Below are 15,159 nucleotides of genomic sequence, written 5' to 3' on the forward strand. Positions count from 1 at the left end.
AGTAGACACAAGAAGCAAACAATCTCACAACTAAAATGTCAAACGTCCCTTAAGGAGAGTTGGAACGCTCTATCCCGACAATATTAAGTTTAGTTAATTGTCTTCCCTGTACTTCAGTAACCACTGTAGCCATTGACATGAAAATTTTACAGGACATTGATCTGTATGTTCTGAGTCTACTGAACTACAATAATTGCATTTCAGCTACTGCTTTTGAAATTACTAATTTGTAATTACACGGTTAAAATTTTGAGTACTTTTTGGTAAGTTATCCTCAATAATTTTAAGTATACATAACATTATGTTCTTCTTTTAGTTCAGCACACTCAGGATATGTATTTTATTTCTCCCTGAAAATTTGAATACTCTACTCGAAGTGGTTTCTGAGATTAGGGAAAATGCAACAGAAAATGTAAATTTTCAGGAACGGCTGCCAAAGTTTCAAAAAACTGTTACTCAATATATGCTTATTTTTTTAAAATTTTTAGTCACTCAGAAGCACCCTCTACCATACTGTACATCATACTCTTGATCTTGTTTCGAGTTTTTTCCTCTTTTCTTCTCTGTGGACTCCTTAGTGGCCAACTGTGCTACATACTCTGCTTTATCAATGCGAATCTTGTCCATCCGTTCAAGTTCTCTGATGCAGTTTGCTCCAGGATTAATTCCCATATGCTGTAGCACTTTCACCCTACTAATGTTGCCATCATTGAAAGCAATAACAGCATCACTAACCCCCCACTTCAGTGTCTTCATTCCAACAAAAAAATTTTTGGTAAGCAAGTCCATATAAGATTACTAAACGACTCATTCGGATTTTGAGTCTGACCATGCAGACACTTCTTTAGTAATTCAGGATGCGCCAGGTCACTGTAAATAGGTTTTATGATATCCATGACTGCTGCTGGGATGGAATGGTTACGGCTCTGTGAACTGGTTGAGTAATTGCACAATGAATCAGGTCCAGGAGGACAAAGGTGGTGTGCTGGTTTTTCATTAGTTGCAGTCTGTGGAAGAAGATAGCCCATACTACCTGCTTCATTTTCAACTAATCGTCAGTATTATTTATAATGGCCATCCCATAATACTCTGTAGTTCATATCGATCATTTCCCCCTTCAGCCTGACTGATATGGTTTTACCATCAGAAAATTTCTTGTCTCTCAAACATTGTTTGCGCTTACTCAACCTGGTGCCCATCCTCTTCTGGACATGACCGACACTGTTAACCTTTATAACACAACAATCCACAGTCTTCCATAGAAAAAACTACTGGTTTAACATTTTCAGCCGGTGTACATCATATTTAAATATAAAATAAAATACTTCCCATGTGAGTTTATAAGACATATTTCATTTTATTCGGAAAATTGCAAATTTTATAATGATATGAAAGTCCGAAAATGTCGAAAAACATGTTTCCGTTCTAACTCCCCTTAAGGGATAAGAGTTCCCATCACACGCGTCACGCTAGTCAGCTATCACTGTAATGGGGAAGCTAGCTGAGAGCTGGGAGAGACAAGGTGATGTATGCACCAGAAAAGATATTTTTAAAAAAATAACAGTTAAAATTAATTCCCACCAAATTACAGATACTTCACTTTTTTAATTTCAAAACGATTATTTATGATTGTAGAACGAATGACACTTTCTGTTAAAAGAATTTTAAAAAATTGAAAGAATGATATTATTGGATCGTGGCAGTTATAGTGTAGCGTAATGACTTCTCTATCAAAATAGTATTTAATCAAATGAGCAACAAATTAAAAACGCTTGAGATATTAATAAAATAATTATAGGAGGTATATATCTACAGGTGAAATTTAATTAGTTTTAGTCTTCAATGCCCCTGCTTCAAAAAGTATCACATAGTCAATACTCAAACAGAGAAATAATTACATGAAACGTATTGATGACAAGCAGCATTCAAGAAGGTTTAAGAGTCAGCACAAATCAGCCAGTGAGCCGCCATAACCAATGACTATAATAACAACACAAATTATAAGTAGGATTAAGAGAATGAAGTCTCAGCTATTGCAAGAACAATTGTGCTCAAAATACTGAACTTCTAACGAAGCCCACACAACACAACCGAAAATATCTTTTCAATAATCGTAAACTTCAAGCAATTGCGCACCAGAAATAATTTTAAAATCGCAGTAATTGGACAAGTGAAAATTACAATCAAAAAATGTAATTGAGAGAAGCCAGGAAGGATGTTGCTAAAGACACAGCCTGTCACTATCGATGAGGAATCGATATTGCGCACGGCTAACAAGCAGTAAATGCTATATTTGAATGTGTGTACCAAGTTTGGTTGAAACCGGTCCCGTGGATTAAGAGGAGATGTGGAACATACTTACGCACATAAACACTGAAGAACCAAAGAAACTGGTACACCTGTCGTGCAGGGACCCCGCGAGCACTCAGAAGCGCCGTAACACGACGTGGCATGGACTATACTAATGTCTGAAGAGGGGCTCGAGGGAACTGACACCATGAATCCTCCAGGGCCGTCCATAAATCCGTAACAGTACAATGGAGTGGTGATCTCTTCTGAACAGCACGTTGCAAGGCATCCCAGATATGCTCGATAATGTTCATGTCTGGAAGTTTGGTGGGCAGCGAAAGTACTCCTGGAGCCACTCTGTAGTAGCAACAATCTGGACGTGTGGGACGTCGCATTGCCCAATGGACTTGAATGTATGTAGGTGATTAAATAGGATGCTTACGTACGTGTCACGTGCCAGGGTCATATCTGGACGTATCAGGGCTGCCATATCACTCCATCTGCACACGTCCCACACCATTACAGTGCCTCTACTAGTTTCAACAGCCCTTGATAACATGTGGGGTCCATGCAGTCTTGGCGTTGCCTCCAAACCGCACACGTCCATCCGCTCCATACAATTTGAAAAGAGACTCGTCTGACCAGGCAACATGTTTCCAGTCATCAACAGTCCAATTTCGGTGTTGAGGTGAGGCGTAAAGCTTTGTGTCGGGCAGTTGTCAAGGATACATGAGATAGCCTTCCGCCCCGAAAGCCCATATCGATGATGTTGCGATGAACGCTTCGCCCTCTGACACTTCTTGATAGCGCAGCATTGAAATCTGCAGCAGTTTGTGAAAGGGTTGGACTTCTATCACGCTGAACGATTCTCTTCAGTCATTATTGGTTCCGTTCTCGCTGGATCTTTTTCTGACGGCAGCGATGTCGGAGATTTGAAGGTTTACCGGATTCCTGATATTCACATATTCACGATACACTCATGTGATGGTCGTACGGGAAAGTCCCCACTTTACCGCTTCCTTGGAGATGCTGTGTCCCAACGCTCGTGCGCCGACTGTAACACCACGTTCAAGCTCAGATAATTCTTGATAGTGTGCCATTGAAGCAGCAGTAACCAATCTAACAAGTGCGACAGACACTTTTCTTATACAGGCGTTGCTGACCTCAGCGCCGTATTCTGCTTGTTTATGTATCTCTGTATTTGAATACGCACGCCTATAACAGTTTATTTGGCGCTTCGGTAATTAACACCTCGGGAGGGGGGGGGGGTGTTGTTTTGGGGAAGGAGACTAGACAGCGAGGTCACCGGTCTCATCGGATTAGGGAAGGACGGGGAAGGAAGTCGGACGTGCCCTTTGAAAGGAACCATCCCGGCATTTGCCTGGAGCGATTTAGGGAAATCACGGAAAACCTAAAATCAGGATGGCCGGAATCGGGATTGAACCGTCGTCCTCCCGAATGCGAGTCCAGTGTTTAACCACTGCGCCACCTCGCTCGGTCGGGGGGGGGGATTTAAAATGTTTAAAATCTCTTAGTTTCTTACCAAAAATTATAATTCATGAAATAAGAAAAGGATTTTAATCATTTGCTTGAATAATGTTGTAGAAATTAAAATAGGTGAAAACAGAAAAAATAAAAAATAAAAGATAGATAAAAAGGTAAAAAGAAATAAAAAGCACTTAAGAAAGCTCATGATCTATGTGCATCGCCTGTTGTATACCTGGATGATATGTGAAAAGATGTTCTTATTACAAAATGGTTAGGTGAGAATTCCACACTACTGTGGCTTTCTTGGACGGTCGGAAAACCCATGGCTAAAATATTTCTGGTCAGCAATATCATTTTGACGTCAGCGGTCGGAAAGCCCACTGTCAGAGAGCCCACGACACCGGGCTCAGGACCGAAGCATAGCGTGGTCAGGAAAAAAGGACCCATCCTCAAGGATCCGCACAGAGTCACAGGACACAAGCCTCCGCACTCAGGGAAAGAACCCAGTCTTCCAGTTCAGAGAGGCAGTCGTAGATGTGAAACATTTTTCCGCCATAAGTAATAAGGAAAAATGACTGTGATTATCCTGCTAATACTTATTTGTGGATTAGCGTCACCCAGGGCGCACCGTTGTGAGACGAACTGCCTCAAGCTTTACTTTTAGTAAACGAATTTCACACATTGCATTCTTGTAATTCTTCTGTCTTCGAAGTCTGCCATCTGTTGCTTCATGGATTTTGAATCCGGGAAAGACCTTTACTTCGTTTTGTTTTCTGAGGAACTGCCTGCAATTTTGGTGTCAACCTTAATTTGCTTCAGTACTTCAGAAAATCTGGAAATATCTGGGCTGTAGTAATTGAACCGACTGTTGCACTTGCTGTGGAAACCTTCGAAAGCATTGGTGGCTTTTGTCGCTTGCAACTTTGTTCTGATCAGATGGATGGCGCAAAAAGTGCGTTTGTGTCTATATATTTACCTAATATGGTACTCATTGCATTGACAAAACGAAATATATAAGGCAGAAACTTTCCGATTTCATTCCTAGACTAACAGTCACATGCACATCGCAGTTATGTGTTATGTGAAATTTACAACACTGGATTCTTACGTTAGTCTACACTTCACGTCCTGCTTTCAAATGGTTCAAATGGCTCTAAGCACTACGGGAGTTAACATCGGAGGTCATCAGTCCCCTAGACTTAGAACTACTTAAACCTGACTAACCTAAGGACATCACACACATCCATGGCCGAGGCAGGATTCTAACCTCCGTCCGTAGCAGCAGCGCGGTTCCGAACTGAAGCGCCTAGAACCGCTCGGTCACAATGGCCCTCCTGCTTTCATTATGCTTTCTTCAAAGTCTGAAAACATTGCTGATAGAAATAATTTCAGACATATCACATTTATCAACAATTGTTGAAAAGACGTACTAAGGTGAATTTTATTCATTGTTTAACAAGTAAAAAGCTATTCGAATATAACATCCGTTAACAAACCCATGACTCGAAAATAGCTGACAAAAACTTTGTCCGATGCTTAAAGATTCTATCAACTTATTTTTTGTCACACTGACTAAGTATTTTGAGGTTTTCAGCTTCACAGAATATTTCAACGTTCTTGTCAGCATCACCGTGTGACAAAAAAATCCGCCCCCGCCTGTAGTTTTCATATTTAATGTGTACGAAACAACATGAACCTCCAGAATACTTGCAGGTGACTTCGGTAGAATTTTCCGCTAGCTTTGTAATTTACGAAAGCTGTTCGACATATTTATTGGTTATCTCTTTCGTGTATTTTCCTTTCAGTTGATTATTTATCAGTCTTGATGGTCTGTCCCATACACAGGATGAATCACCTAAAACTTGAACGGAAAGTATTGCGGAAGTGGAAAATGCTATTAATGTACGGTTTTCACAGAACTGATAGTCGGGAAGGGGCTCGTATTGTTAGCCAATAAACAGATTGTAATAACACTTAAGGTGTATTTTTTGCGCAAACTTACACTTTTTTAAATGGAACAATGCTTGTTGACATTGACTAAAAGTAGGATAAATTAGAATGTGAGTAGTGTTTGTTGCAGGATTCTCGTGCTAGTTGTTTACGAGATGTATTTTGAAAAATTTCCACAGCGACACTTGTTTGTGCCATTCAGCTTCGTTGTTTCTAGGTACGATGTTCTTATGTTTGCGGACAGAGTGTGTGTGTGTGTGTGTGTGTGTGTGTGTGTGTGTGTGTGTGTGTGTGTGTGTGTTTCTTGAGTGCACTGAAACTTGCTAGTACACGCTCATGATATATGGAGAGTGTAGGAAAAATGCAGTTTGATCTTGTGCGGTGTATGCGGCAAGATTTCCCAATAAACGTGAGACATCTTGGCAATTATTTATCAGTCTTTCAGCCAGTTATGTGAAAGTGGTACCTAGACTACTTAACGGTTGTAAGTGACGACAGAAGAGAGGAAATTAATGTTCTTGCTGCTGTTGCAGTCGTTCCGCACGTTAACTCCAGCGCATTCGAACGAGAAGGTGGCATGACTCAAGCAAGTGTCCCACACATTCTGCATCGACTTGTGTTCCATCCCTGTCACATCTCTCTCTACTACGATTATGAGAATCCTGTTAACTTCTGTACATAGGCCTTAAGACATGTTATTCGAGACGTATCATGTATCTTGCTAAGTGATGAAGACACATTTACCAATCATGGCCAGGTAAACCGCCGAAACATGCACTGCTGGTCTGTTGACCATCTCCGTTGGCTTTGGCAGGTGGAATGTCAGCGTCTGTGGAGTACAAACGTGTCGTGTGGGATAGGGAACCGTCATTTCATAGGGCCGTGTTACATGGACGGAATACTGAATGCCCACAAGTATCGCAGCCTTCTGACAGACCATGTTCCAAGGATGCCGGAAGTCGTTCCTCTGCAGATTAGGAGGAAGCAGTGGTACCAACGTGATGGCTTTCCAGTCGGTAGTGCATGAAGTAGGGGAAGGCGGGGCATGATGGGGAGGTGGGGTAAGACGGGGAAGGGCTATAAGCTACAGTTAGAGTGCAGCCATCTGTGGATAGCTTCGTCAACATCATCAATACACAGGTCCCAGTGTGTTGACATTGCTGAACCTTAGTTTCGCGGCGGTTTCTGTGAGCTTTGCAAGGTATGTACAATTGTTATACTGATTTGCAGTGTTTTGTACCTTTCGAGGTCCTAAAAGATGTGTTTCGTGAACATTTGTCCATACTGTATATATATCACTGAATAGTACGTCTTATTAACAGTAAACTGCTGCGTCAGTAGTCAGTGTTCACTAAATAGTGTTTATGTAGGCCTGACAGCATGGTAGGGGGGAAGACGGGGTGGGGCAAGATGGGGAGCTTCCCCGTCTTGCCCCTACTGTTTGTCCAACTATTACGTTCCTATCGTCTCGTGTGTTTATCTAGCAGCGGATTATGAACACGTGCATTATACGTTGAATACAATTGTAAATAGAATGGTACTCATTATTCCAACGTTTCCTAATTAATTACAAAATATGTCTTAGGCTACATGTTGAATAAAAATACACAAAACCTGCAAAGTCAGTATTCTTGCTATGCTTTAACGAGTGACTCAAGCATTGGAAATATGGTATTCACTATATGATATAGATTACCAGGAATGATCTGACTCAATAGTACGTTCGACGTGTTTTATTTCAGATGGTTCGCATGTATCGGCGACAAACGTCTAGGCAAGCTTGGTCATTGGAGTCAATGGAAGGCTCTGTAAATGCTGTTATAGAAGATCATATGGGTTGTTTTAGGGCTGCTCGACAGTTCAACGTGCTACTCACGACGATTGAACGACATGTGCCAAAGAAACATGCTAATCCTGGCTATGCAGTTGTGAAAAGGTTACGACCAATCACTACTGTGTTTACCCCAGAACAAGAGGCAGAACTTAAGACTACTTAACGCAGAAGGAAGGACAGTATTTTGGTCTAACACTTAAAAACTTTGTGAACTTGCTTTTCAGCTAGCTGAACGAAACAACATCAAACATTCATTTAATACTGCAGCCAAATCTGCTGGAAGAGATTGGTTAAATAGGTTTCTTGCCCAAAATCCTACCTTATTAATACGAAAACCAGAGGCCACATCAATCGCACGAGCAATGGGGTTTAATCGAGTTGCTGTAGATGGGTTTTTCGATCTGTTAGAAAGTCAATTAGACACATTCAAGTTTACGGGAGACAGAATTTTCAATTGCGATGAGACTGGTTTAACAGTCATTCCGTAAGGTTACACAAAGGTGGTTGCTTTGAAAGGGCGCAGACATGTGGGAGCAGTTACTTCAGCAGAAAGATGCCAGAATGTGATTGCAGAAATCTGTGTTTCAGCGTCGGGGTGCTACGTACCACCTATGTTAAACGAATGCAACAAGCGTTTGAGACTAGCCTGCCCCCTGGTGCCTGGGCAGAAGTCCCAGAAACTGGTTGGATGACGAAAGAACTATTTTTGACTTGGTTTAAGAAGTTTATTGCATTTACTGGAGCGTCAAAGGAAAGACCAATACTTCTCATATTGGATGGCCACAAAACGCACACGAAGAATTTAGAACTGATAGATTTGGCCCACGAAAATGACGTTGTCTTTCTGTGTTTGCCACCACACTGCTCACTCCATCTTCAAGCATTGGACGTGTCATTTATGAAACCTCTCAGTAAATTTTACGAAGATGAAGTAAGATCGTGGCTTCGCACCCATCCTGGAAAAGTTGTTACGGTGCATCAGATCGTAAGTTTATCCGGGAAAGCCATCATTCATTCAACTACAATGTCCACAGCAGTGAACGGGTTACGGAAAACAGGCATTTTGCCTGTAAACAGAAATGTGTTTCAAGAAAGTGATTACCTTCCCTGTTCAACTACAGACATTCATCAAGCTCACACATCTGAAGACCAAACACCAGAGATGTTATCAAGACGTAAAACACCTGAACAATTAACAACTGACGATCAAGCCTCTGTTTCGTCTAACTTTCAGGTTACCAGCCCTAAAATGGTGTTAGCTATTCCAAAGGTGGATAAAAAACCAAAAGGAAACCATCTAGCATGCGTGGAAAACCCGTTGTTTTAGCTTAATCTCCTTATAGGAGTGAACTGTCTGAAGAAATTAAACGAAAAGGAGTCCCCAAACGTGCTGCATGTAAACGAAAACTCTTCTCAAAGACGTTTAATAAACCTGAGATACCACCAAAAGGACATAATGACAACGAAAAAGTGACGAACGTTACTGACGTCTTAACCACCTCTTCATGCTCAAGGGATAATTAACTGAGGTCGAATGACAACGAGGAAGAGAGTGAAGAATGTTTATACTGCTATGACTTCTCTGAAGGAGGCTGGATACGGTGTATTAGCTGCGGACGCTGGGCCCACGACACTTTCGCAGGGATAGAAAGGGATGATGACGAGGCTGTCCACACTTGTGTACTATTTGGAAGTAAGAGGCCTAAATAAAACGTAGTACCTGATTCTACAATTCGCCGAACCATGTTTCGAAACCTTATCGTCACATGATTTCGTTATTCCACTCCTTATTTAAGCTTTAGATATGAATTCATGCTTGTTCCCCATCTTACCCCGCATATGGGGCAAGACGGAGAATTGGTAGTTTATGTTTCAAATCGAAATATTTCTAACTAAATGTAACAAGTTTGCAGGTTTCTTTGGATGCTATTGTAATTCAGTGGTTAAGTAAACAAATGATAATCAAACCTACTTGAATTTGTTTATTTTTGACCCTTTTGTAAGGGTTTAAAGTTAGCTTCCCTATCTTGCCCCGTCTTCCCCTACTACAGCATGTGTTCACGAACTGTATCCAAATCGTTGGATTGAACGCAGAGAACCTGTACCTTGGCGTGCCTATTCCCCGTATATGAGGCCTGTAGATTTTTCTCTGGGGAAAGTCGAAAGACTCTGTCTACGAGGACGTACCAACTACACCCGATTATATGCAACGACGTATTACTGCAGCCTGTTCGGTCATCTCCGCTGAAACGTGTACAGCAGTCGTTCCATCCAAGACTGGAAGCATGTACTACTGTTCCGATGGCCATTTTGGACACAACGTACTTGATGTTGCCTCGTCACTAGTAGTCTATGCACTTGTGCTGTTTTCTGTGTATGCTACCACAGGCTTTGTCAAAGTGTCGGTGTGTGTCCAAAATATAATATCTCGTAAACGACTCGTACTTGAATATTGCAACAAACACCACTGACACTCCAATTTAACCTACATTAATTTATTAATGTCAGTAGGCAGTGCTCCATTTAGAGAAAGTATGTTGGCACAGAAAATACGCTTTCTAAGTATTGTTACAATCTTTTGTTTTCCTGACAATAGGAGCCCCCCATTACCGACCTATTCTGTGAAAACAGCAATTTCCGTAATATTAGCGGTTCAAGTTGTAGGTGATTCACCCTGTTTACTCTGTAGCTTTCCTAGTCAAGAGAAGTCCGCTACTATAAAACAAAGGCCTTCATTTGAGAATGAAATTTTTGAGAGCGCGTTTTGAGCACAGCTCTGCATGGAAGTGAAACTTGCACCGTGTACCATGGGAAAGCCGGAACAGAAGAGACTCGAAGCATTTGAGATGTGGTGCTACAGGAGAATGTTGAAAATTAGGTGGCCTGATGAGATGAGGTATTAAGGGGTCTTCGAAGAATCGACGAGGAGAGGAAAAATTTGAAAACACTAAGAAGAACAAGTGTTAACACATCAGGGAATAACTTTTATATAATTAGAGCGAGCTGGAGAGGGCTCGGATCTACTAGCTGCTGGTACTCAAGTCCGTTCTACACGTGACGTGTGAGCTTGCAAGATTACCCATGATGCACGATTTGCGCCGGCGCCTATCGTGTAGACGGGACTAATTGCACCAGATTCACGCGTACTATCGCCAGAAGGCGGAATATGATGGATCGTATTCTCACGCGTATGTAGGTGTTCGCGCACGCGCGGATGACCAAGTGTGGAGCACAGCTGACAAACGGCGCAAATTTCTGTGTGAATTGTGTACCTCGCTCCTGCTCAGTAAAACACAGTACAGCAAGTATCTGCAATTTTCCGTACTTATTATTTGAAGCTTTATATGGGTTACACTATTTATCAAAAGCTGTTGCTATTTTAAGCCGTTCCTCTTCAGTTGCTGGAGCCTCTAAGGATGTAAAAATGAAGTGAAAGTTCGCAGCGGGCCGTTTTGGTCTAGCGGGTCTAGGCACTTCAGTCCGGAACTACGCCGCTGCTACGGTCGCAGGTTCGATTCCTGCCTGGGGCATGGATGTGAGTGATGTCCTGAGGTTATTTGTGTTTAAGTAGTCCTAAGTCTAGGGGATTGATGACCTCAGATGTTAAGTCCCATAGTGCTTATGGCCATTTAAACCATTTTTTTAAAGTTCTCACTTTTCTTTTGATTCAGTAATACAGGAAACAAGTACCTTCAAATACTTCTCCTCAAAGAGTTACGGATTTCACAGCATACATCTGTGTTATCGGTTTAGACAGACTCGAAAAAGAAATACGATGCGCAAACGACAAGGTCTTGTAAGATTCACCAGCCACCAGAAATCGCATTGCAACTGTTAACCTGGAAAGGAATAAAATGACAGTTTTCGGGTAATATAGTTGAACAAAAAAACCGCATGAAACAATACAGACCTAAAATTAAAGTCTTGGTTTCTGCTTAGCGAAATTGCTTCCCTCATAACGGTGTCTCTCAGGCGAATATTGGGCTCAATGAAGGATGACAGCTTGTCGAAACAAAATTTTAAACTGTTGCGGATCCTCCAGACTCAATTCCTTCATCAATAGGGAATAACAGTCCTTTTCCTGGTCCCTTCTTTTAAGCCACGACCCAACCCAGCAGTTCTGTTCCTGCCACGTTTTTCTTCCGATTTTGGTTTTATGATGAAAGCTGCAACTACGGTAATAAGACAAGGCGATACCTTCTTCCATCCTTCTGAACCTTGTCTTCTGAAAGTATTTAAACGACTTTTATAACGAGGGCGTTTACACATGTGGGCGACTTACAGTTTCACATAAACTGCGTGAACACAATTAAATGTAACATCATAGTGACCGTGTAAACTACAAATAAATGTATTGCCCTTAGAAGAAGACATAAAATACCCAAAATTGAGCTAAAGCCGTCGATTTACGTGCTGGAAGTTGACAACAAACACAGCAAACACGTAAAGCAGACGACGTGACAGAGATGTATCGTATAAACCCTTTTTTACCGCATGGACCGCTGCACGTTTAGTGGAAAACGGGCTTTAGAGTTTTCGGGAGCCGTAGACCCTGCTACCTGCCAGGCCGAACAGCTCACAGGAGGCTTGGGTTCTGTGCCCCACAACACCACCTAGGCTGCTCCAAACGGCACCTTTTCAGAAGGATAAAAAAAAAAAAAACTCCAGCCCGTCATCTTCATGGCAATCAAAAGCCTCATTCACTCTGTCGCCGGAACATGCTGAGGCGATTAGAATACAGGAACAGGCTGGCTCAAATGGCTCTGAGCACTATGGGACTCAACATCTGAGGTCATCAGTCCCCTAGACTTAGAACTACTTAAACCTAAGGACATCACACACATCCATGCCCGAGGCAGGATTCGAACCTGCGACCGCAGCAGTCAAACAGTTCCGGACTGAAGTGCCTAGAACAGGAACAGGAATAGAAAACCTGGGCGGCTAGGAAATGATGTATTACCGAATCATTACTGGTGGAGACGTTTCTGAATACTGTCGTTATTCTTTAAAATCGTACACTACAGCGTAGCCGAATCAACAGTTCTACCTGAAAATGTAAGACCTTAGACCTACGTCCGTGATCAACGGAGCGTCTAGATGTAGGCCTTTCTTAGATTATCTAGCTTTCATGAGGCAAATGGCGGATTAGAATCTTCAAAAGGAACACCATTTCTTTCCTTTACCATCCAGAAAGTGTTATGGTTCCGATGACGACGTATTCACTTTGCTGTTAACCAACCCTCATGTTAAGAAGCTCATTCTAGGAGATGGCTGCAAATATTACTGCATATATTATGACTGTGTTAACACTTCGTGAGGATGAACAGGTCTTCCAGTTCCCAGATACACGGAGTATGCTTCCCACGATGCTCGCGCCTTGGCGGAGGCCGCCGTAATTTTCACACTTGGCCACGCGCTTTGATCTTTCTTGTTCCACAGCCTCGACGCTTGCTGGCACTCCCAGTGTCTATAAAATTATGCGCAGGTTTATTACCCGTTAGAATTTACTATTGGCGGAGCGTACACATCCCGTTGCTCTCTCACAAGAAGGACGCTACTCTGCGGCAGGCATCAAAGCTAGTCCACCCGCCCGCAAAGCGACTGCACGTACGTGAACTAAATTTATTGGTCGCTCCTATATACCGAGACAAAGAAAGATCAGCGAATTAGACTTCACCTACTGTCAAACTCATTTCAAGCTACGGAATTGGCGATGTTATATCTGAATCATAAATTTGCCTCAGGGCAGATATACTCAGCATCGAAACTAGCGACCTGTGAACCTCATCACCTGTACACAGGTTTCTCGTAATATTAAAGAACACAACACATTCACTGAAGGGAAAGCGTCCTTCCCCGCCTGTTTTCTTGTTTTCTCCGTTCTTCTTTCAGAGCTACAACTGCATCTGAGCTCCGCAGGCAGCTCGTGGTGTGTGATGAAGGGTATTTAAGTATTTAACGTGTTGCTATCATCTCTCTTCCTTTCTCCAAACTCGCTGCCCCCCCCCTCCCCCCACCCACCTTGCGGCATCAGTGGATTCTCCTCGGAAAATCTGCTGCTATTACGATTCCACATCATCTTCCATATCTTTATCATTTATATCGTGTTTATTATGGGAGATAAGGCAATGAGAAAAGTTGTCGACCTGGCGCGATGTACTGTGTATATATTTCATTTTGCCCACGATTTTCCCGGTTATTAGTTTCCATTCCCGCTACTTGATACTTGAAACTCGCCAAAATATATCTCCATGGTTATTTTAATTCATTTTCCAGCCTCAATTTTTTTTTAGGCTGGGGACTAGAGAAGATCAGGGAGTACAACGTCCAGTGAGTAGGCCTGCTGTTCCATCAATATGCATTTTAAATCTTTCAGTGTTTCCACTGCCCAAACACGATTCACTTTTTGCAACCCAGGTATCTTGTCGAGTATTTTTATAGCCTGACTATTTTGTATAGTTACGTAGGGTTCGCGAGCTATTGTTAACCTACGTTTGTAGGTAACAGTTAAGTATGATTTCCCTTTGACCGAAAGATCAGTATCGACCGTAATGTAGTCTGCCTTTTTTATCGCATTGCAAATCTTGAGTTGAACTGACAGTGCAGCTATCATCAGTGGGTTACAAGTAGTCATGTAGACTGAACTTAATTATGGTGACGCATTTTAGTCCAACTCAGGCATGTACAAGCATTACTTCAGCTCAATGCTCGTACTTGCCTGAGTTAGACTAGAATGTGTCCTCATAATTAAGTTCAGTCTACAGACTAGACTACTTATAACTCATTGATGATAAACACACTTTAAGTAGAAATCTAGACTTTCAATGCAAAAAAGATGACCGATGCTGACGTTCTCTCTTTCCACTACTATTCCCAAGGAATCAAACATGATGACAATTTCTCTGGCAGCAACATCCCCTGAAGATAAAAGAGACTTCCATCCACTACATAGATCTCTCATTACTATCATGAATTAGCGAAAAACGTCCGATCCACAGATATCAATCTAAAACAAGTTGGATTCTTTTCAAAAGGCCAAAACATTGCTGACGAATTCGTTTCGAATTTTCTTCTGGTCATTATTCTACAAACAAGTCAATCATATCGCAGATATGTCTCCCACAAGTACTTATCCATGTCCATTTGTTAAACAGCTCCTTTTGATCTGTGTAAACCGACAGCTATTTCTTACATCCTTAAAGGCTAACGTCAAGTTGTGACATTTTCGCCTGCTGTTGCAGTTTAGAGACCCATTTCATATGGAATATTTTCAAGAGATGCACGACCGCGTTTGATTTCATCTAGTCATTTTAGAGCTGTTGAAAGTGGAGGAAAACACATCACAGAAAATGAGTTTCCGTTGTCAATGAAGCGTCCAAAATCAAAAATAACAGAAAAAGACGGAAAATTTAACGTAACATACAACATCCACATAAATATATGTCACTGCCTATTCTTTTTTAACGGTATTCTGTGGTAATATTTCACTGTGCTTATGTACTGTACATTAAGTGCTTTATAACTTCTGTTAAATATATTTGAGTAGACTGTTTCTTTACTGTAAAAGAAATATTATGAAAGTTATGCAATAAAAGTCT

Source organism: Schistocerca gregaria, chromosome 8, assembly GCF_023897955.1.
Source record: "Schistocerca gregaria isolate iqSchGreg1 chromosome 8, iqSchGreg1.2, whole genome shotgun sequence".
NCBI classification, from domain to species: Eukaryota; Metazoa; Arthropoda; class Insecta; order Orthoptera; family Acrididae; genus Schistocerca; species Schistocerca gregaria.